Raw genomic sequence first — 22,771 nt, 5'->3', positions numbered from 1 at the left:
TTCCATTTTGCAACCTGTAGTTTTTCCTCCCTTAAGAAAATGCTTTTCAGCCAGGTGCTGTGTCTCATGCCTGTAATCCCAGCACTTTTGGGAGGCTGAGGCAGGAGATACTTGAGCGCAGGAGTTTGAGACCAACTTAGGCAACATGATGAAGCTCTGTCTACAAAAAATACAAAATAGTTAGCCAAGTGTAGTGGCATGTGCCTGTAGTCCCAGCTGCTCAAGAGGCTGAGATGTGAGGATCACTTGAGCCCTGGAGATTGAGATAGAGCAAGAACCTGTCTCAAAAAAAAAAAAAAAAAAAAAGAGAGAAAAAGGGCCAGGAGGGGTGGCTCACACCTTATAATCTCAGCACTTTGGGAGGCCGAGGTGGGCCAATCACCTGAGGTCAGGAGTTCAAGACCCGCCTGGCTAACATGGTGAAACCCGTCTCTACTAAAATTACAAAAATTAGCCGGGTGTGGTGGTGGGCACCTGTAATCCCAGCTACTCAGGAGACTGAGGAGAATTGCTTGAACCTGGGAGGCGGAGGTTGCAGTGAGCCGAGATCACACCGTTGCACTCCAGCCTGGGCGACAAGAGCAAAACTCCATCTCAAAAAAAAGAAAAGAAAAAGAAAAAACACTTTTATATAGTACATAACATCAAAGTGGGAGAAAGGGTGCTTTTGGTTTTTTTGTTTGTTTGTTTTTTACCAAAAATGTTTTGTTACAATTGTTTATTGACAGAAGCACTGATATGTGGAGGAATGAGCTTCGGATTAGGAATTAACACCAAATTTCTAATTCAGCCTTTATCAGTCAGAAACCACTTGATGTATTCAACTTCTGAACTGCTTGCAGTAGGCCAGATGATATGTTTAGTGCTAGTTGTTCAGATTAAAAATTATAGACCCTGCCTTCAAGAGTCGATAGTTTTTTGTTAGAAGTAGACAGTTATTCACTGCAGTGTGATCAGTGTTCTCCCATTGGTAAATGCTATAACATCATAACAATGGTAAAAAATTTTGTGAATATATTAAAGCCTAACTCAGACTTACGTGTCTGGGGTAAGTTAAGGAAGAATTTAAAGACACTGATTTCTGAATCGAGTTTTAAAAGAATCAGTCCCCCTTTAAAAGAGGAGGGCTGTGTCCGGGCATGGTGGCTCAAGCCTGTAATCCCAGCACTTTGAGAGGCCGAGACAGGCGGATCACGAGGTCAGGAGATCGAGACCATCCTGGTTAACACGGTGAAACCCCGTCTCTACTAAAAAATACAAAAAACTAGCTAGGCGAGGTGGCGGGCGCTTGTATCCCAGCTACTTGGGAGACTGAGGCAGGAGAATGGCAGGAACCCGGGAGGCGGAGCTTGCAATGAGCCGAGATCGCGCCACTGCACTCCAGCCTGGGTGACAGCAAGACTCCGTCTCAAAAAAAAAAAAAAAAAGGGCTGTGGACTCTAGGGTTGAGGAGGGGGAACAGCTTCTGAAGTTTTTCATATGTAAAATGTAGGTTCTAATGCTTCATTTCCTGCTTTTCAAAAATGCTGTTACAGTGATCTAATGTGATAACAAGCACAATGAAGTCACTTTTTAAGTGCATAAGCAACCAAATGTAGGTTATTACTATTACCTTTAATTTCTCTAGCATTAATTCAGCAAAGGTAGCTTAATTTGAAAAAAAAAAAAGAGTTATGATAAAAATGAAGACAACAGGATGAAAACTTATATATGTCAGGGAGGTGGTCAGACTTCCTTAATCATCTGAATTCTGTTCCATCTAATCTACTGAGGACCAAGAATTACTCCTAAAGCTAATGTTGATTTCATTTCATACCCTTTCTCTAGCCTCCCATCAACACAAAAATCTTGGAGATGTGACAGTTGCCATATTTGGATTTTTCTGTTAATCACATGGATTTTTCCTTTAGCATGACTATTTTATATTCTCCTTCCACAAATCCTTCGTTTGTTAGGATTTCTTACTGTTATGATTGGATTCTCTAAAATTGATATTTGATCGGTACATTGAAGTATAAGGAGTCATTTTAATATCCTGTATCAGTATTATACTAAGTAACTATGCAATGATCTGAAGTAGATTAGCTATACTTAATCTACTAAATATTAAAACTTATTCCTCACTTGAAGACCAGGTGTGGTGGCTCATGTCTGTAACCCCAGCACTTTGGGAGGCCGAGGCGGGTGGATCACTTGAGGTCAGGAGTTCAAGGGAGGCGGATCACTTGAGGTCAGTTCAAGACCAGCCTGACCAACATGGTGAAACCCCTTTCTACTAAAAATACAAAAATTAGCCGGGCACGGTGGCAGGTGTCTGTAATCCCAGCTACTCGGCGAGGCTGAGGCATAAGAATCACTTGAACCCAGGAGGCAGAGGTTGCAGTAAGCTGAGATTGTGCCACTGCACTCCATCCTGGGCGACAGAGTGAGACTCCATCTCAAAAACAAACAAACAAACAAAACTTACTCATCACTTGTGATGAAAGCCCCTGTATCTTTAATGATAACTGCCACTTGAACCTGTGTTTCTAAACATGTTAATAATTTAAAATATGCTTTCACACTTGTCATTTCTTAATTTAAGAATCATTTTTATTAACTCTAGTGAATATTAATGTTCTTAATGAATGGTTCTTCATGTACAGGGATATGCAGTTAGTGTCCCTGTTGGGATATTAAATTTCTCCTAATGCTGTCTGAGGGGAGAATGTGAATGCAAACTTTGCTTATTTAAATTAACAGAGTCAAATGAGCTTGAATCTGCTCGCTGTTTCCTAGCCATTTATCTTGTAAGAAGCTATTTTGTATGATATTTATATGACACATATGGTTCCAGTCTCATAATTTCAACTTTTTTCCCTATCTGTTAAAAATAGAAAACTTAGTGTAAGCTTTTCTTCGTCAGTCACATTTATTTGCAAATTGATGTATTTCATTTAAAAACCTTCTAAATTCAGTTATCAAAGAATATTGTAGCATTTTCCTCATAGATAAATTTTAAAAGTGAAATAATTATATCAACAATGAAAAATAAAAAGCAAGCAATGGAAGACCATGAACTACAGGAAATTAAGATGAGATCTTATTGAGTTAATGAATATGAAAACTACATAATTTAATACTACCATAGCCAAAGTATGAGCTAGATCATTTAATTTTTATTTTATAGAATTCTGATGTTTACCTTTTCCAAAGCTTTCCCGTCGATATATGATAACTTCTTAATTTAAAGACTTAGAGAAGTTATTTGCATATAGCATCTTTTTAAAAAAGATCAAATGTAAAACTTTTGAGAGTTTAGGCACAATTGGACAGAGCTGTTGTATGGCTCTGAAATATACAATCTAATTTCAGGAAAGATACTCAGCCTCAAACTTATGTGGTAAAATATGTAAGCTATTTACATGTGTAACAGAAATATAATCATTGCCAGGAGTTCCCTGAAAGAAGTGTCTATATGCGTCTATATTTCAGTCTTCTGTCTCATTTCATGTCCTATATATTTTGTTTTGTTTTGTTTTTTCTTGTATTGATATTTTCTGGCTGCCATTATACCTTCCTAAATCAATCGATGTTTCCTCTGTGTTCAGTTGTTTTTTTTTTTAATCTGTTTATGTATCCTGTGTTTTTCTTTCATGCCAATGGTTTTTCCTTATATATCTGATGATCCTTAGTGTCTCTTTAAAAATAAAGAACTGGGTACAAATATGATTTCTTCTTCTGTTCTGAGAATGGCTCTACAATCTCACTGTTTTCTTCACCTAAGCAGAAAGTATATTGAAAACTTCATATACATGGCTAGCACAAATTAACTGGCAGCTTATGTTTAGGGTAAACAAGTAAAGTGAATGGGCCCACATGATACTGTCATGCAAGTTGCCAAAATGAGTATAACTGGGACAGCATATCCACACTAAGAAGGCTACATGCTTCCCAGATGGTTCATGCTATTATTTTTAGAGACAATTCCACTGTGGTTTGTTTTGTTTTTGTTTTTGTTTTGTGGCGGACTGTTAATGCTGGGCATCCTTCATTTTCTGGGGATTTCACAGCCTGTTTAGCTTAGGTATTGTACAAATGAATCTTCTGTTACTTCTCCTGGTTTTCATTCAGGTTTTCCCCCTTCCAAATATGCTGATTCCAAATTCACAGATTTCATCGTCAGATGGCTTCTGTATCTACTACAACTCTCCAACAGTGTATTCAGACAGATGTTTCTAATCGTTTTCCGTCTTCTGTAAATTTGTTGAAATCTCTAATCTCTTCTTCTCAAGCTCAAAAGGGACCTTTTCATTGCTAATTCTAGTGGTCAATTCTTTGTTCTTATCTTCACCTATCAGCAGCATTTGACACATTTGATCACTTCTAAATACATGATTTCTGGGATACCACATTCTCTTGGTTTTCCTCTTATCTCTTTAGGCACTCTTCATTGTCCTTTGCTAATTCTTCCTCTTTTCTTCCATGTCTTATAAGATTGTTTCACTGCAATTTGACCCTGTTTTATTCCCTGTATTTGCCCACTCCCTTAGTGATCTCATGACTTTAAATAAAACTCATATGTCAGTGATTTTCAAATGTTTTATCTTCAACCCATATCTCTTTTCTGAACTGTAGATGTACACAGCCCATTATGGTAGCTAGAGGCTAGTATAACATAGGAACTAAATTTTTAATTTTATTTCATTTTAATTAATTTACTTTTTAGGGGGTGGGGGGGATGGAGTCTTGCTCTGTCACCCAGACAGGAGTGCAGTGGTGTGATCGCAAATCGCTGCAACCTCCGTCCCGTCCCCCAGGTTCAAGTGATTCTTCTGCCTCAGCCTCCCAAGTAGCTGGGACTACAGGTGCCCACCACCACGCCTGGCTAATTTTCTTATTTTTACTAGAGATGGGGTTTCACCATGGTGCACAGGCTGGTGTTGAACTCCTGACCTCGGGTGATCTGCCCACCTCAGCCTCCCAAAGTGCTGGGATTATAGGCGTGAGCTACCATGCCTGGCCAATTTACATTTTAAAAACCACATCTGGCCAGTAGGTACCATATGGGCCAGTGCAGGTTTATAAAATCCACTTCATTATCTGACTCCCAACAAATCAGGTGTTACAATATAAAGAATAGATTACCAGTTAAAAAACCAAATACAAGTAACACATTTAATAATAAAACTTGCCTAAATGTTGAAGATTTTGTGGTGGCATTTCATCATCATGATTTTGAAGATGTTATTAATAAGCAATTTTGGTTAACTTGAATAGGGACTCTAGAAGTGTCTAATTTTTCCTATTTAAATAAATATGTGAGATTCTGGTAGCACTTAGCCAGAGGTCAGAGGCATTTGTATTTAGATCCAGATTCTGTTGCTTAATGCTGTGACTTGAGCAAGTTATTATTTCATCTCAGTGACGTGTAGTTTGAAAATAGAGGACAGGAAAATGTTTACTACAAGTGAAAGTTTTTAAATACCAAAATTTGTTTGTCTTAGTGCAACAGGAATAATAGATTGTATCTTTATAACTATATTCAGAACTACTTTAATCATTGAACCTTTTAATTTTAAATTTATCTAACTTCCCACTAAATTTTAGAATGGGAAAGCACTGTGTTCTTAGAACTAAACCTAGTAAATGTCTTATGTTAAAATCTGTATTCCTGTGGTACATATGTATTATTTCTAAATATAACTTTTAGGCATATTGTTGAAAACATTTCAATAAGTGGTTTTTATTATATAAAGTAGAAGACTTTAAAGGTTTCGACTAATTTATTGGAACATAATTTATACCATGGTGAAAGTAGTAAATGTTTTGCAACTCACTGCTTTGCCTCTAGGGTAAAGGGAGCTCAGTAATCAGTTTACTCAAAGGTGAGAATTGAAGGAAGAATTACAACAATGCTATATGGCTGCAACAGGTGAGAGGGTTGGTTATAAAATAGCTCAATTATTATGACCAGGCGTAACTTTTTTTTTTATAGTTTGAGAATATGACTACATTAATATAGTTTACTATCAACCATAAAATGCATTTTATAATTTTGTAATCTCAAATCGAAATGGACAGTTCAATTTTTAAGATAATTGGTCATACAAAATGTTGTAAAATATATTTCCAAATATGTAGATTTTAAAATATGTTTTTCTATAACTTTTTTTTTTTCTGATAATACACTTAATACATGCCTTTGAAGAAAATGAGTATCCTGTTCTGGCTGAGCAAGATGGCTCACACCAGTAATCCCAACACTTTGGGACGCCGAGGCAGGTGATCACTTGAGCCTAGGAATTCATGACCAACCTGGGCCACATAGTGGGACCCTGTCTCTTTAAAAAAAAAAAAAATTTTTTTTTACTTATCCGGGAGTGGTGGCACATGCCTGTGGTCCCAGCCACTCAGAAGGTTGAGGCAGAGGGGGATCGATTGAACCCAGGAGATTGAGGCTACAGTGAACCATGATCCTGCCACTCCATTCTAGCCTGGGTGACAGAGCAAGACCCTACATCCAAAAAAAAAAAAAAAAAGGAAGGAGGGAAGGAGGAAATGGATGGAGGGAGGGAGGAAGGCAGGAAGGAAGGAAGGAATCATAATTTTAAGCCATCTTTAGTTCTTCACTATTATGGTGTATATTTATATATACAAAATGTTGGACACATTTCTGATAATGAAAAGTATTTTAATTCACGGTTAAAATAAAAGGTCTTTTTCTCCAATTTATTAATATATACTCAGTGTCCCATATTTCACATCAGTGTTCATTTCAGCCATTATATTCTGTGATTCTGTGGTAAATGATCCAATTTTTAAAAAATAATTTTTTTTTTTTTTTTTAAACTAACTTTGCTTAGGATGGGCACTGCCTGGAACCATGCAAGCAGCTCTTTGTGTTTCCTCCTCTGGGGGAGAAATGAAATAGCATTTGTATCACAAAAAAAAAAAAAAAAAATTATTTTCTTTGTAAATCCCTATGTCTCAAAGTAACTTTTTAAAAACTAAAATCTGTGACGAGAAATTTTTAGTTTTCAAACATTTTAGTTTGTGTCTACTGAAAGCTCTGGAAATTCAGAAGAAGGAGGCTATCTAATTAAGCTCTCATTTACTCTTAGGTCATAATCTTACTTACTCTAGTCATTTACTCTTAGTCAGGCCATAATCTGCTAAAACTATGCTCAGAATAGCCCTAAGGTTTCCCTTACAGAAGTGAAGTGCATACTTTTGCATTTTGTGGTTTAGTCAGTTTGGTCTGGATAGTGAACAGTCTGTGATATCATAGAATTTACTGGTAATGTTTTCTGGAAATGAATATCGTCACTTATTGAAGACATTAACTAACAATGGAAATTAGGTTTAGGAACCAGACCATCTGGTAACGATAGAGACTTAGAGATAATGTTGATTTGTATTTTCTAGAATTTTAAATGCACATTTTAAAGAAGCCTTTTCCTTGAATGAAAAGTGAATGAAAATGTAAAGAATCACTGTGTTGTTCTTAGTCAGCAACTTGCCTACCAGTGTGAGAGCAAAGCTATTGAGAAATATGGAAAGTGACAAATGACTATATGCGTGACTGGTCATTTTTTTTTTTAAATAACGTAAGAGATTTTTGTGTTATAAATGGTTAATAAGTAAAAAGTGGAACATTGTTCTTACTTCAGACAATTTACTTTTTTCAGAACATTGTTCTTACTTCAGACAATTTACTTTTTTCCTCAACTTTCTCTAAGAAAGCATTCAACTGTAATTCATAAGGAATAAAAGTTAAGAACGATTTCTGACTGGTTTCCATCCTTTTTTTGAGAAGAACCAGAAATACTACATTTTAATAGAAGTACTCTAATGAAAACTGTTATCCAATTTAAAAAATAAAAACGTTTTTAATATTTTCAAAAATTAATTGAAGCAGTTCATCAAGCATTGTTTATGGAGAGCCTACGGTATGACAGAGACCCTGCCAGGCACTGTGAGAAATGGAAGATGAAAGCCCTCAAAGGCTTTCCAGTCTATCTGGGGAGTCCAGCAGGCAAAGAAATAGTTATAATATGATGGTGGTAAATTCAACAGGACATTCATATAAAACACTGTGGCAGTGCAGACAGGGGAGTAAATCCGATTACATGTATCATCCTTATAAAGTGGACGTAGTTTTATGGCACTGTTTAGAAGTTTATCTTGCCCATGAAATATACAACAATATCATCTATTTAGTTCTCTAAATGATAGCTTAGAACTCGGAATCTGGATTTTGTTGCTGGCCTTTTGTAAGGCTCATGTGTCACAAGTCATATAATGACCTTAATTAATTAATATGCTTTTTTCAAATCTGTCTCCCAAGGATCTTGCAATATTCTGAGAATAAGTGAGTTTATACTTGTAAAGGACTCCAGTTTATTTCATATTAATGTCTATGTGGTTGTGTTTGTATATCATATCAATGTCTATGTGGGTGTGTTTGTATGTGTATGTGTTATTGTATATACTTGCCACTTTTTTAAAAAGAATCAAGTCTTTTATATCTCATTGCTGTTAAATTTGTCTGAGAAATATAGAGCATGAACAGGTGTTTTGTTTTGGCCAACTCAGAATCAGTGAAGCTTGTTTTTTTGTGGGAGTCCTCTTTTCCTTTTTTTCCCTCCTTTGTTAGTGACATTATGAGGCATAATGTTATCTCAGTCTTTTTAGTCTGATTTTGAAGTGAAGATTTAATGAAGAGTTGAAAGTAAAACACTTTAAAAGCAAATGTAAAAGGCAGTTATAAATGCACCTATAACAGGCAAATTAATGTACTTAATGTTCACTGAACTACTATAGGGAAAAAATTAATAACATAATAAGCATATTTTTTTAAATGACTTCTCTTTGCTTTGGATATGGAAAACTTTTTCTAAATCATCATGCTTATGTTCAAAGTTTAAATTTAAAAGTTTTCCCTAGAATTTAAAATGTCTATTTTATGGAAAGACCTGGAAAAATGGGTTCACGCCATCTCACATTCTCAATACCACACCAATATAATAGACCAAAAAAATGTTTTCCATCATTAAATCCCTTCTTGTTTTAACTTTATACTTTTGGGGGGGTTTTATTTTACTTAAAAAGATGTTTGATTTTTACACATGCAGGTACTGGGAGTGCAAGATCATTTATACAGTCAGTAAGTACCCAGTGCATACTTACAGTGTCCCAGGCACTTTTATACGTGCTCTGAAGGTATCAGTGAACAAAACTGGTAAAACTTCTCATCTTTGTGTAGCTTACCTTCTAGTGGAGAATGACGTGAAGCAAATGTAGTCTGATTATTCCTCAGTATCTGGGGAATTGGTTTCAGGACCCCTTGTAGATAGCAAGGTCCTTGGGTGCTCAAGTCCCTAATATAAAATGGACAGTATTTGGATATGACCTATGTACATCCTCCTATATACTTTAAATCATCTCTAGATTACTTATAATACCTAATACATTGTAAATGCTGTGTAAATAGTTGTTGTCCTGTATTGCGTAGGGAATAATGACAAGAAAAAGACTGTGTATTCAGTACAGATGCATTTCTTTTCTGAATAGTTTCAATCCATGGCTGGTTGAATGCATGGATGCAGAACCCATAGATACAGAGGGCTGCTAAATAAAAACAGTATAATGACAAAGCAGGGAAGGGAGTTGTACCCGAGGAGTAGGGTTAGGTTGCTGTTTAAATGTTTAAATGGGGTGGTCAAGGAAAGCTTCACAAGGTAACTGAGAATTAAGCAAAATTTAGATGAAGAAGAGAGAAAGGGAGGGAGGAAGGGAAGAAGGGAGGAAGGGAAGGAGGGAGGAAGGAGGGAGAGAAGGAAGGGAGAAGGGAGAAAGAGGGGAAGGGGGAGGGAGGGACGGAGAGGGGGAAGCGGGGGAGGAGGGAGGGAAGGAAGGGAGGGAGCTTGGAAAAAAGGAAGCTAGGAAAAAAAGGAAGCAAGGAAAGAAGCTAAGAAACTGAGTTGTTTGGGAGAATAGCATCCCCATCCAAGATCCTGGAACAGGATTGTACTTGATATGCAGTTTGAACAGCAAAGAGGTCAGTATAGCTGGATTGGAGGGAACAAGGAGGAAAGTAGAAGACAGTAAATCCAGAGAGGTAGCAGCGGGCCCAGATTGTACAGAACCTTGTAGAAATGAAGCGCAGAACTCAGCCCCATCCCTAGCACTGCTAGTATTCACTGGAGACCTATTTTTAAAAAGGTAGGTAGATGGGATTGCATAGTTTGATATTTGCTGTAAAAGGAATGAACGAAGTGTACTAGAGAGTGCAGATGATGTAGTAACAAATTCTGTGTTAGAGAAGATAATAAGACCTCATAGAGAAGACAGTATGTGAACTAATTGTAAGACGAGAAGAATCATAAAATGTGTTAGGGCATTCCAGCTAGGAAGGCCAGTTAAAAGGTGATCTAATAACTGAGGTAGGAGAAGGGGGTTGCAGTAAGAGAGTGGAGATGTTAAATCATTAACATGGAGGTCTAGAATGTGAGCGAAAAGAAAACAAGTAGAATTTGAGGGTGCCAGAGGCTTTTAATTTAGGTGAATGAGTGGGTAGCAATCCATAAATGAAAATAGGAAATATAGGAATATTGAGAAGAAGATAATGAATTGTATTTTGGATATATTGAGTTTGAAATGCCTACAAGATATTATGGCATTTCTGAAACACAATATCTAATAGCTTGCTCATTCATTTGAACCTCATTTATTAAATATCCTACTGTGAGTCAAGCCCTGTGCTAGGAACTATACAGTGTATTTTGGAATACAGGCTTAGAGTATAAGTACAGATGAAGGAGTCATTGGTATATGTGTGGTATTTGAGCCCATGGGAGCTAATGAGATAAGCTGGAAGAGGCTATTTAGTGAAAAGAAACTAAGAACTATTAGGAGTGACTATGAGGTGGATAACTTGAATGTTTGTTACCCAAAAAGGCAGTAAAGAAAAAAAGGAGGAAACAAGAAAATACAAGAAGCTTCTTTTGTATTTTTTTTAATTCTGCAGTATAACAAATCTGAGTAAAAAGGAAATGCTGAAATTATAAATTTACCTTTCTTATCCTTGTTATATTTGTACTTTTGATTTTCAGTCCATAACATATTGTTAAATCTATATGTTAATCTATTGTCAATCTACTTTCCATCTATAATATTATTGTTAAAAAAATATTAATGTTAAAGACAGATATTAAGTTATATTTTAAGGATTGAACATACAGAATTGAAGTTTGTTGGCTCTGCCAGTGTAATTTATTAGGAACACACCGTACTAGCCTCAGATAGGATATCTAGAGCATGTCGCAAAGGATATGATTTGAACAGACTCCAGTCCATATTAGAGTTTACTGAGGAAATTTATCAAATACTAAAAACTGTAGGCAACTCTTTATGGTTTTAGGTAGAAATTAGTATAGTTGGTATTTGATTATTGGTTAGCACAATTATTTGGGCATTAGTTTAGAAGTCTGTTAAATCTCTGCTAACTTTATGTATTCGTTTTATCAGTGAATTTTATTTTTGACTAATATATGGAAATAAATAATACAGATTATTAAAGACTGGCATAGCCCAGGAAGGTCTTCCCAGAGATGTGAGTTACAAATAACTGCTCCAAAATCACATATCTAACAATTATCAGAGCCAGTCTTGTAATATATGCAAAATGGCCCCAGAGTCAGGACATATACTAGTAAATTATCCCTTGAAATGTATTTTTTTCTAATTGTAAAGGAACAAATACTAATCATGGAGAATTATAAATAACTGATACCTCTGATTTGGGACAATAATTTTCCCAGAATATTATTATTTTTCAATAAACATAGTAAATTTATTGAGTAGAGCAATCAACATGTAGAATATAAATATGTAATATTTTTTCATTCATGCATTAATTTTTTAGCTTTCTCTTATTTTTAGGAAGGTGATCTAATAAACCAGAGTTGAGAAGGAGTGCTTTGTTTTCTAATTGCTTTTAATAATGCTGAGACATTTTTAAAATAAGAACTTTGGCTGGGCTCAGTGGTTCAGGCACCTGGTACTTTGGGAGATTGGGGCAGGAAGATTGCTTGAGGCCAGGAATTCAAGACAAGCCTGGGCAACATAGTGAGACCCGTTACTACAAAAAAATTAAAAAATTAGCTGAGTGTGGTGGTACATGCCTGTAGTCCCACTACTCGGGTGGCAGAGCTGGGAGTATCACTTGAGCCCAGGAGATCAAGGCTGCAGTGAGCCATGATTATGCCACTGCACTCCAACCTGGGCAACCAAGCAAGACCCTGTATCATGAATGAATGAATGAATGAATGAATGAATGAATGAATGAATGAATAAAAAAAATAACTCAAAACCATATTACTCTGCTTATGTGGAAGACTTTACAGTGTTCGAAACTGTTAAAGATTGGGTTGCCTGCTATAAGATAATTAAATGTCTATTCAGGCAAAACCGTTGAAGATTCAGTTTGCCTACTATAAGATAATTTAATGTCTATTCAGGGCCTATTATTCCCCAACCATATTTTGAAATTTTTTTAAACCATAAAAAATTGAAAAAATGTAAAATAAAACCCCTAATTTTGCATTTGCTTCTTCCTTCCCACAACTTCATCAGACATCTGCTAAAGTAAGGAGATTTTACTGTCTAACCACAGTACCATTATCATACCTAAGAAAAATAGCCAAGATTCTAATCTAATTAACAGTTTATATTTAGATTTCCCTAATTGTGTCAAAAAAGTCTTAAGCAGTTTTTTGTTTGCATGCTTATTTTATTCAGCATCCAGTCCAGATTCATACTTAAATGGCTTGTCTTGTCATTTTAATGTCATTTAATTTCAGTTAATCTAGAATCTTTTTTTGGTTGTTACAACATTGACTTTTTAGAGTCAGACTGGACCAACTGTCTTATTAAATGTCCAACATTTTGAATGTATTTCATCCTGATTATATTCAGGCTAAACTTTTTTGGCAAAAATACTGTGAAAAATATCTAAAAAGTACCTGTAAATGGTTTGCATCATATCAGGTGCATATCATGTCAGCTTGTCCCACTTTTGGTGTTGTCAAGTTTAGTTCTTAATTAAGGTGGTGAACACCATATCTCTTCATTGTAAAAATTAATATTTTTCTTTGTAATTGTTGAAATAATCTGTGGAATGATACTTTAAGGCTATGTGAATATGTGGAATGATACTTTAAGGCTATGTGAATATCTGGTTCCCAGCGTTCCTTTGTTCCTTCTGTGTGTTCCTTACTTAGTGAGCTTAGTAAGCCTACTTCATAGTTTCAGCGTCCGTTGATGATCCTGGCCTGAACTAACTATTGTAGTGGGCAGAGGATACAAAATGGTGTTTTCTAGTGCTGTTATCACCTTTATGTTTATTGGCTGGTATTGTTCAGTCGAATGTTTTCTTCCCTCCACACATACCACCACCACCGCCCCCCTGGGTTCCTGTCTTTCTTTCTATATGAGTACTATGGGGTTTTTTTTCCATTCAATTTGTTATACTACTTTTCTAACATTTTTTGTGTGTGGTTCAAATTGTCCCCTAATTTGGCAAAGGAGAGCCCATTCATTCCTGCTGTTGTGTCTTTGACATGAACTAGTAAGCCTTTGAGCACTTCCATGCTTATAATGTCCTGAGTTCATCTGGTACTATCCCTACCCCAGAACTGCAATCAGTCATTTATCTAAAGAACTCTGGTACTATTAATAGATAATGCAATTTAGAAACTAAAATCTGGGACTAAGTACACTCATTTCTATTGGGGAATCATTGCTTCTAGATCCTGTCAGTGAACATAACTTGAAAATAAATTTTTACAAAATCAAGTTTTATCTTTATTGTATATTTGTGTGCTTTCTTTTGACATAATAGGGAGCCTTGTCATTTATCAATAATAAAGGCTGCAAATATTTTTCCCACTTTGTCATATGGCTTTTGACTTTGCAGCACAAATGTTGCAAGATATGGATTCAATTTATTTTTCAGAAGGTCCATTCACTTGTCTCCAGCATATTGTCCCAACACCACGTATTGGAAAATATCTCTTCTTCTTCATATACCATATGTACTTGAATCTTTTTCTAAACATTTTAATCTGTTTTGTTCATCTACATGGCTACTCGTGTGTTAATACTGCATTATTTTAGTTACAGAGGCTTTTTATGATATATACTAATATTAAGTAGTGTTTATTTCCAGTGGTCACTCGTTCTTTTCCCCTCGGGATTTTTTTTAAGGTATTCTTGCATGTTTTTCTACATGATTTTTAGAATCAACTTGTCTAGTGCTGGGAAAAAACTTTTTAAAAATTAAAATCATATTAAATTTATATATTGTCCTGGGGAGAGCTGACATTTATATGATGCTACATTGTCTTGTCACACAACATGGATATTCCAATTAGATACTCCTCAACTTACAATAGAGTTATAGCCCGATAAACTTATAATATGTCAGAAAAGCATCCAAACCTACCAAACATCATACTTTAGCATAGCCTGCCTTAAACATGCTCAGAACACTTACATTAGATGTAAGTGTACATTAGATGTACATTAGATGTAAGTGTACATTAGCCTGTGGTTGGGCCACATCATCTAAGACAAAGCCTATTTTATAATAAAGTGTTGAATATCTCTTGTAATTTATTGAATATTCCACTGAAAGTGAAAAACTGAGTAGTTGTGTGAGTACTCAAAGTATGCTTTTCACTGAAAGCATGTTACTTTCAAACTATGGTCAAGTTGAAAAATCGTTAAGTCAGACCATCATAAGTCAAGGACCACCTATACTTTTGTATTTTTCAGAAGTATTTTTGTTCTTCATACTGTTCTACACATTTTTTGTTATATTTATTCATATATTTTATTATTTATATTGCCCTTATAAGTGAAGTATTCTCTTTCATTATATCTTCTAATTCGTTGAATATGTAATAGAAATTGATTTTTGAGGCCGGCCATGATGGCTCACGCCTGTAATCCCAGCACTTTGGGAGGCCAAGGCAGGTGGATCACCTGAGGTCAGAAGTTCAAGACCAGCCTGGCCAACATGGTGAAACCCTGTCTCTACTAAATATACAAAAATTAGCCAGGCGTGATGGCGGGCGCCTGTAATCCCAGCTACTCAGGAGGCTGAGGCAGGAGAATTGCTTGAACCTGGGAGGAAGAGGTTGCAGTGAGCCGAGATCGCACCATTGCACTCTAGCCTGGTCAACAGGAACAAAACTTCATTCCAAAAAAAAAAAAGAGAAATTGATTTTTGCATATTAAATTTTATATGATGCTAACTTTCCAATTTATTTTATTAGTTCTGGTACTGATTGTGTTAATTTTAGCATTGATTCTTTTGGACTTACTAGATATAAAATTATATTATCTGCGAAATGTAGTTCACCTTCTTTTCCAATTCTTAAGAAAGGCTTGCAGTCTCAGGACAGATAACTTCTTCACATTAATTCAGCAGAAAAGATCTCTGCCTTCTATAACTGTATTTTATTGGAATATAATAAATTTCATGTTTTCATAGGCACAGATAATCAAAGCATAATTCTATCTCTGTTCTATATAGAAAGATCCACGGGGATTGCCAAAACTGACATAGGATGCCTGAAACAAGTAACTCATAAGATGTCTTGAAAGGGAGGTTAGAGCTTCTCCTGTTCCCAGAACAGTGCCTTGTGCTTAGTGAGTAGCTTGTAACGACTTGTTAATGAATGATACATAAGATTGCTGGATATATGTTCTGTCTTCAAAACTTGGCCTGTTTTTGTTTTGCAGCATATCTGTTTGTCTTTGTTCTTCTTTCTTTGATCATAGTCCTGAGTTAAAAGTCGGTAAGGTTTAGGAAAACTAAAAAAATGTATGCTTTCAGCTGTTCATATTAGGCACAATAGAGTAAAATGTCATGATCTGATTTTCTACAAAATAAATACTCAAAGTGTCTCCCAAGAAACATAAAATTTCTTTTATTATCTTCTCTAGACTGTGTTACTATCTGGGAAATTTGGGAAATATTTAAGTATGGTCATACATCACTTAACAATGGGGATACATTCTAAGAAATGCATAGTTAGATGATTTTTTTCATTGTGCAAATATCATAGAGTGTACTTACACAAACCTAGATAGTATAGCCTACTACACCTAAGCTGTATGGTATGGCCAACTGTTCCTACACTATAAACCTGTACAGCATATGACCATACCTAATGCTGCAGGCAGTTGTAACACAATGGTAAATAATTGTGTATCTAAACATAGAAAAGGTACAGCAAAATGCAGTATTGTAATCTTATGGGACCCCCATTGTATGTGCGATCTGTCATTGACTAAAACATCATTACTCAGCACATGACTGTAATGCATTTCAGTTTTGCACTAAGTTTAGGAACATTACCAAAGGGTAAATTAACGTTTTTTAAGACAGTCCTAGTACATTAACTCAGGCATTCAGATGACTAATACACCTAACACTGCATTGTAGCATATGAATCTGGTGAATGTTGCATAGGAGAATAGATTCATTCAGTTAATATTTGAGTCAATTCTTGAAGAACTTCTATATTTTAAGCATTTGGGTTAGGCACTGTGGATATGAAGATGAAAAAAATCAGGTCCCAACCACAGGGGCTAAACAAACACATAAATGGGTCTGAAGGGTTTGTGGCTTAGAGGTGTGGGTGTCAGTCCAGGTACTGCTGCTTTTAGTTATATGACCTTAGGAATGTTACCTACCTTCTAATTTACGTTCTGAAAGCCACTGTTTCCTTCCTTTAAAATAGGGTTATCTTGTTATTTAGTAATTAACTTAAACTTCTTTTGTGTGTATTTGACAAAGTCTCACCCTGTCACCTGGGCTGGAGTGCAGTAGTGCAACCATAGCTCACTGAAGCCTTGACCTCCCAGGCTCAACTCAAGCCATCCTCTCAAGTAGCTGAAACTATACATGCACACCCACATCCAGCTAATTTTTTTTTTTTTTTTTTTTTTTTTTTTTTTTTTTTTTTTGTAGAGATAGGGTCTCACTATGTTGCCAGAACTAGTCTCAAACTCCCAGGCTCAAACAATTCTGCCTCAGCCTCCCAAAGTGCTGGAATTACAGGCATGAGCCACTGCACCTGGCGAGAATTCTTAATAGCTGTTTTTTGTCTGTTTTGTTTTAATTTAAAAGACTGATTCTTCCATTGGCATCAGTGTCACTACCAGTTCTAGTTTATTTCTTCTTCTTCAGGCTACTGAGGCTCTTGAAGAAAGTTATTTTCTTTGCCTCTTCGTGGTCTGTTGCCCCAGCTATACTGATGGAAGTCTGAGTTGTACCAAAATCAAACCTGCCCAACTGATACTCCTCTGCTGAGGCACAGGAGTAAGCCTCTCTTCTCAAGTCTCATTAGTTGCAAGTTACAACCATCTCCCATGACTGGGACTGAATGCCAGTTCTTCCAGAAGCCAATTCTTCCGGGTGTATAGACCCTTTTTAGGGTTATTATGATTCATAGGATCTGCTAGGCCCTTAATGTACTATAACATTAAACTTATAGATATTGCCCATTTCTGCTGGCTGAAAGCCCTCAATGAACTCTGAAAACTTAATTTTCTACTCACACATTTGGAAAAAAGCCTGCTTACCTTGCCCAGATCCTCGCTCAACACTGAGTAGAACAAAGTCCTCCCACCCCGACCCTTTGCCTTGACATATTAGTCCTGAGATCCCAGGAAAACTTCATTCTGATATACACTCCAGGGTTTGCCAGCCTTCTTGTCTTAGTCTTTGTAGATCTCTAGAAAGAAACTAAACTATATGACTTCAAATGTTAAAATCTCTAGAGTAGAAAGGATGTTCACATAGAAGATTATTTGAAAAGATTATCACAAAGATAAAAGTTGTGAAGGTAAAGATGATCTATAAAATTAAATAATAGGATAAAATTTCCCTGAGCAGAAGAATGATAAGACTCTGCAGGTCAAAGCGTTTATCAAGTCCCAGGAAAAGATGAATGATAACAAAGGCACTCAGCCATACTCTGGTGAAATTCTTGATTTCCTAGGTAAAGGAAAAATATCACAAGCTTCTACAGAGGAGTGACAGGTTCTTTACATAGGAAAGAAAATCAGATGAGCACTTGACATATCTAAAACACTAGAAGCTGGCTGATAGTGGAGTAACATATAGGCAACCAAGATAAAGGGTTTCTTATCCAAAGGAAGGCTTTGGATATATTTGGATATACCAGGATTTAGAGAGTACTGTAACCAAATGACAACTGAATGAAACAGATATCTCAAGACAGAGGAAAACATTAGATTTTTCTGTTAGGCATAGAGAAAAAGATTAGATGTTTTCTTACACTATGTCATTTTGTTTCATAAATTCACACTTAGCACTTCTACAAATTCCCATGCATTTTTATCTCTTTAAACTTAACTATATAAAAAGAATAGAGAAATAAAAGCCTTCTAAGAGTTTAATCTTGATGTGGAGCAAGGAGATATTGGTAAGTATAGTATCTTGGTTGGAGAGAGGTTTAGACATAAATTTATTTGGATAAATAATAAATGTATTTATTACTGTTAGAATTCAGAAGGTAACTAATAGCAGATTTTAAGTGTTGGTAAAATTGAAAACAAAAATTCAAGATTAACAGGCAAGAAAAAAAGGGAGTATACACTGAAATAGACCAAAAACAAGAAAATTTTAAAAAGCAACAATATAACTAATTGGAAGTAGAATTTTGCTTCTAATTAATATTTACATTGTAATGATCATCACTCTTACCATATTGTTGAGAAGACCTCACATAAACTAAAAAGCCATCAAAGAGATGTGGCCACAGATAATTCTAAATAAAATAAATTGCAAAGAGAAATGAACCCTACTGCATCAAGAAGTAAAGACAAGCAGTCACTTTAGTACATGGGAACGTTTATTGAGATAGAAACCAGGCACGCAGAGGAGCAAGCCTTCTATAAGCAGAGTTACTGCTGAGGCAAGGAGAGATGAGCTGAACTTCCAAGTACTATGTGGACTGGCATGATAGATTGGAATCTGAAAGATCCCAAATGTCACTCAGTCCTCTTCGTCTATTAGTTCTCCTCAAGAGGACTTTTGCAGCTTAAGCACTGACAGGAAACTGGGAGAAAGGCAGAGAGAGTTCTCATAATCTCTAGAAGTTTAAATCCCAAAGTTCCCCTAGAAGGAATAACTGATCTCATTTTGGGGAGAGTTGTAATAGGTGTATTGAAATTAACTAAGCAACAGCCCAGTCCCAACCCAAGTCAACTCTTGATTTGAAAAGAGCTCTATCCCTTACCCTAGGTTTCTGAAAAAGGAAATGGTGAACCTTTTCTGAGGGAAGACGTTTTCTATTTCAGTCTGCTGATTACATGTCTAGCAGTTCTAACCTATAATCAAATTCTGAGGCATAAAAATTAGCAGAAATTAATGACCCATAAGCAAGAAAAGGAACAATGAATAAAAGGAATCCTACAGATAATCAAAACGTTGGAATTAGCAGGCAAGAATTTTAAAATACCTGTTACACATATGTTAAATAACTTATGAGGAACCATGAGCAAAAGGAGTGCAAAGATGGAGAATTTCATGAAAAATAAATGAATGCGTACTCTAGACCTGAAGAGTATAACAGATAAAATGAAAATTCATTAGATGGGCGTAACAACAGATAACAGCAGATAACAACAGATAGGACACCTTAAAAGAAAGGACCACTGAACTGGAGGGCAAAACAATAAAAATTATACAGATTATCCAAATTGAAACAAGATAAAGAGGAGGCATGGGAAGAAGAAAGAGTCAGATCTGTGTGACCCTATGAAATGGATTAAACATGCAATTGGGATTACCAAAGGAAAATAGAAAATATGGGTGAAGAAATATTTGAAGAAATAATGGGCTAGTAGTTTTCCTCTAATTAAAGACAACCTGTAGGCATAAGCTTAGCAAGGAGAAGTAGTCATCAGCATTTCAAGCTTGTTTCCATAACTGTGTTGATGCTGTCTCAAAATGGCAGATAGGAGGCAGGACTCACTTGCAGCTCCCACTTGGATGGACAGAGCAGTGCACAGAGAATCACATTGTGAACTTTTGCTCCAAGAACTACTGCACGAAAATGCCAGAAAAGCCGAGAGAATCCACAGATCTGTTAGAGGAGGGAGCTTGCTGCTACAGGCTCTGTGAGATGGCTGAAAAACTTAGTCCCCAAAGTGTGAGACAGGGAATGTCCACCTCTGAACACACATTCTCACTGGGGAACCTGAAGGTCCAGATCACCAGAAAAGGATTTGACCTTACCTGGAGCTGAGACAAATTTAGAGAGCTGAGTGAAATATAGGGGTAGAAAAAGCGGTGGGAAGAGCCCTGTGGGCACTCTTGGTCCTCAGGGAAGCCATTCCTGCATTCCTGACTGTCTTGCAGGAGTCCTTGGGGAGGGCCACCAGTGGAATTGGAGGAAGACCATAAAGAGAAGGAAACGTCTAGCTCAAGTTTATAACAATTTCAACTGAAGACAAAGTTTCCTGGACAGAATCTGAAGGAGGGAGCAAATAAGGAGTGCAGATATGAGCACAGAATCCACAGCAGGTGGGAAAGTGCAAAACCTGAAAGCCCTGCTTGCTTTTTCAGAGGAGAGGCTTGTAGCCTGGGGCAAGTTCTCAACCCTGTTCACTGGATGCTTGGAAATAAGCTCCTTGCTACTGAAGGGTAGAGTGGGAATGAGAGTAACATTTTGGGATGCATGGGAGCTGGGTGAGGCCTGGAAAGTCTTACCAGTAGACTCAAAAGTAAAAGAAAGAACGTAAGAGCTGAAAGAAAAGGCTTTCCAATTAACCCAATCCAACAAAGCCAAAGAAAAAAATTTTTAAATGAACAAAGCCTCTTAGAAGTTTGGTATTATGTTAAATGACCAAATCTAAGAAGAATTGGTGTTCCTGAGGAAAAAGAGAAATCCAAAAATTTGGAAAACATACTTAAGGGAGTAATCTAGGGAAACTTCCCTGGTCTTGCTAGAGATATAGACATCCAAATGCAAGAAGCTCAAAGAACACCTGGGAAATTCATCACAAAAAGATCATCACCTAGTCACATCATCAGGTTATCTAAAGTCAAGATGAAGGAAAGAATCTTAAGAGCTGTGAGGCAAAAGCATCAGGTAACCTATAAAGGAAAATCTGTCAGATTAACAGCAGATTTCTTAGCAGAAATCCTAGAAGCTAGAAGGGATTGGGGTCCTATCTTTAGCCTCCTTAAACAAAACAATCATCAGCCAAGAATTTTGTATCCAGAGGAACTAAGCTTCATAAATGAAGGAACTCCAAAAGGAACCCTCAAAACCATGTAAATACATGGAATTTAAATAAACTGATCCCAAATGATCATTGGGTCACCAATGAAATCAAGATGGAAATTTAAAAATTCTTTGAACTGGATGATAATAGTGCTACAACTTGTCAGAACCTCTGGAATACAGCAAAAGCAGTGCTAAGAGGAAAGTTCATAGCCATAAATGCCTACAATCATCTGAAAGAGCACGGGCGCACAGGTCACACCTCAAGGAACTAGAGAAACAAGAACAAACCAAACGCAAACCCAGCAGAAGAGAAGAAGTAACAAAGATCAGAGCAGACCTAAATGAAACAATAAAAAAATACAAAAATGAGTGAAATGAAAAGCTGGTTCTTTGAAAAGATTAACAAAACTGACAGACCACTAGCGAGACGAACCAAGAAAAGAAGAGAGAAGATCCAAATAAGCTCAATTAGAAATGAAATGGGGGATATTACAACCAAACCACCGAAATACAAAAGATTGTTCCAGGCTACTGTGAAAGCCTTTGTGTACACAAATCAGAAAACCTAGGGGAGGTGGATAAATTCCTGGAAATATACTATCCTTCTAGATAAAACCGCAAAGAAATAGAAACTCTGAACAGACCAATAACAAGCACAAAGATTGAAATGGTAATAAAAAAAATTGCCATCAAAAATAAATCCAGGACCAGATGGATTCACAGCTGAATTCTATCAGACATTCAAAGAAGAGTTGTTACCAATCCTCTTGACACTATTCCAAAAGATAGAGAGCAAGGGAATCTTTCCTAAATCATTCTGTGAAGCCCGTGTTACCGTAATACCAAAGCCAGGAAAGGATATAACAAAAAAAAAAGAAAACCGCATACCAGTATCCCTGATGAATATAGATGCAAAAATCCTCAACAAAATACTGGCTAACCAAATCTAGTAGCATATCAAAAAGATAATATACCATGATCAAGCAGGGATAGTTTAACATATGCAAGTCAATAAGTGTGATATACAACTTAAACAGAATTAAAAATAAAAGTAATATTGTCATCTCAATAGAAAAAAGCATTTGACAAAATCCAGTGTCCTTTATGATTAAAACCCTCAGCAAAATTGATGTAGAAGGGACATACCTTAAGATAATAAGAGCTATCGGTGACAAACCCACAGTCTACCTTAAGATAATAAGAGCTATCGGTGACAAACCCACAGTCAACATTATACTGAACAAGGAAAAGTTGAAAGTACTCCCCCTGAGAACTGGAACAAGGCAAGGATGCCCACTTTCACCACTTCCGTTCAACATAATACTGGAAGTCCTAGCCATAGCAATCAGACAAGGGAAAGAAATAAAAGACATTCAAATCAGTAAAGAAGTCAAACTGTCACTGTTTGCCAATGATATGATTGTATACATAGAAAACCCTAAAGACTTATCCAG

General features: G+C 36.3%; 1 protein-coding gene across 28 annotated transcripts in view; it reads left to right on the top strand.

Moving 5' to 3' along the window:
* LOC105465661 (Abelson helper integration site 1) overlaps positions 1 to 22,771 on the top strand; it is a 226,516-nt gene that overhangs the window by 117,765 nt on the left and 85,980 nt on the right. Inside the window, exon 23 of one of the 28 annotated variants that reach the window (XR_011623399.1) lies at positions 15,584 to 15,699. The exons of the other annotated variants lie outside the window; for them this stretch is intronic. The gene's annotated coding sequence lies outside the window, so the exon portion shown is untranslated. The remainder of the gene's footprint in view (positions 1 to 15,583; positions 15,700 to 22,771) is intronic. 28 annotated transcript variants of the gene reach the window in all.

This window comes from Macaca nemestrina, chromosome 5 (assembly GCF_043159975.1).
Source record: "Macaca nemestrina isolate mMacNem1 chromosome 5, mMacNem.hap1, whole genome shotgun sequence".
Lineage (NCBI taxonomy): Eukaryota > Metazoa > Chordata > Mammalia > Primates > Cercopithecidae > Macaca > Macaca nemestrina.
The sequence above is the reverse complement of the archived record's forward strand: the minus strand, read 5'-3'. Positions and strand labels throughout refer to the sequence as shown.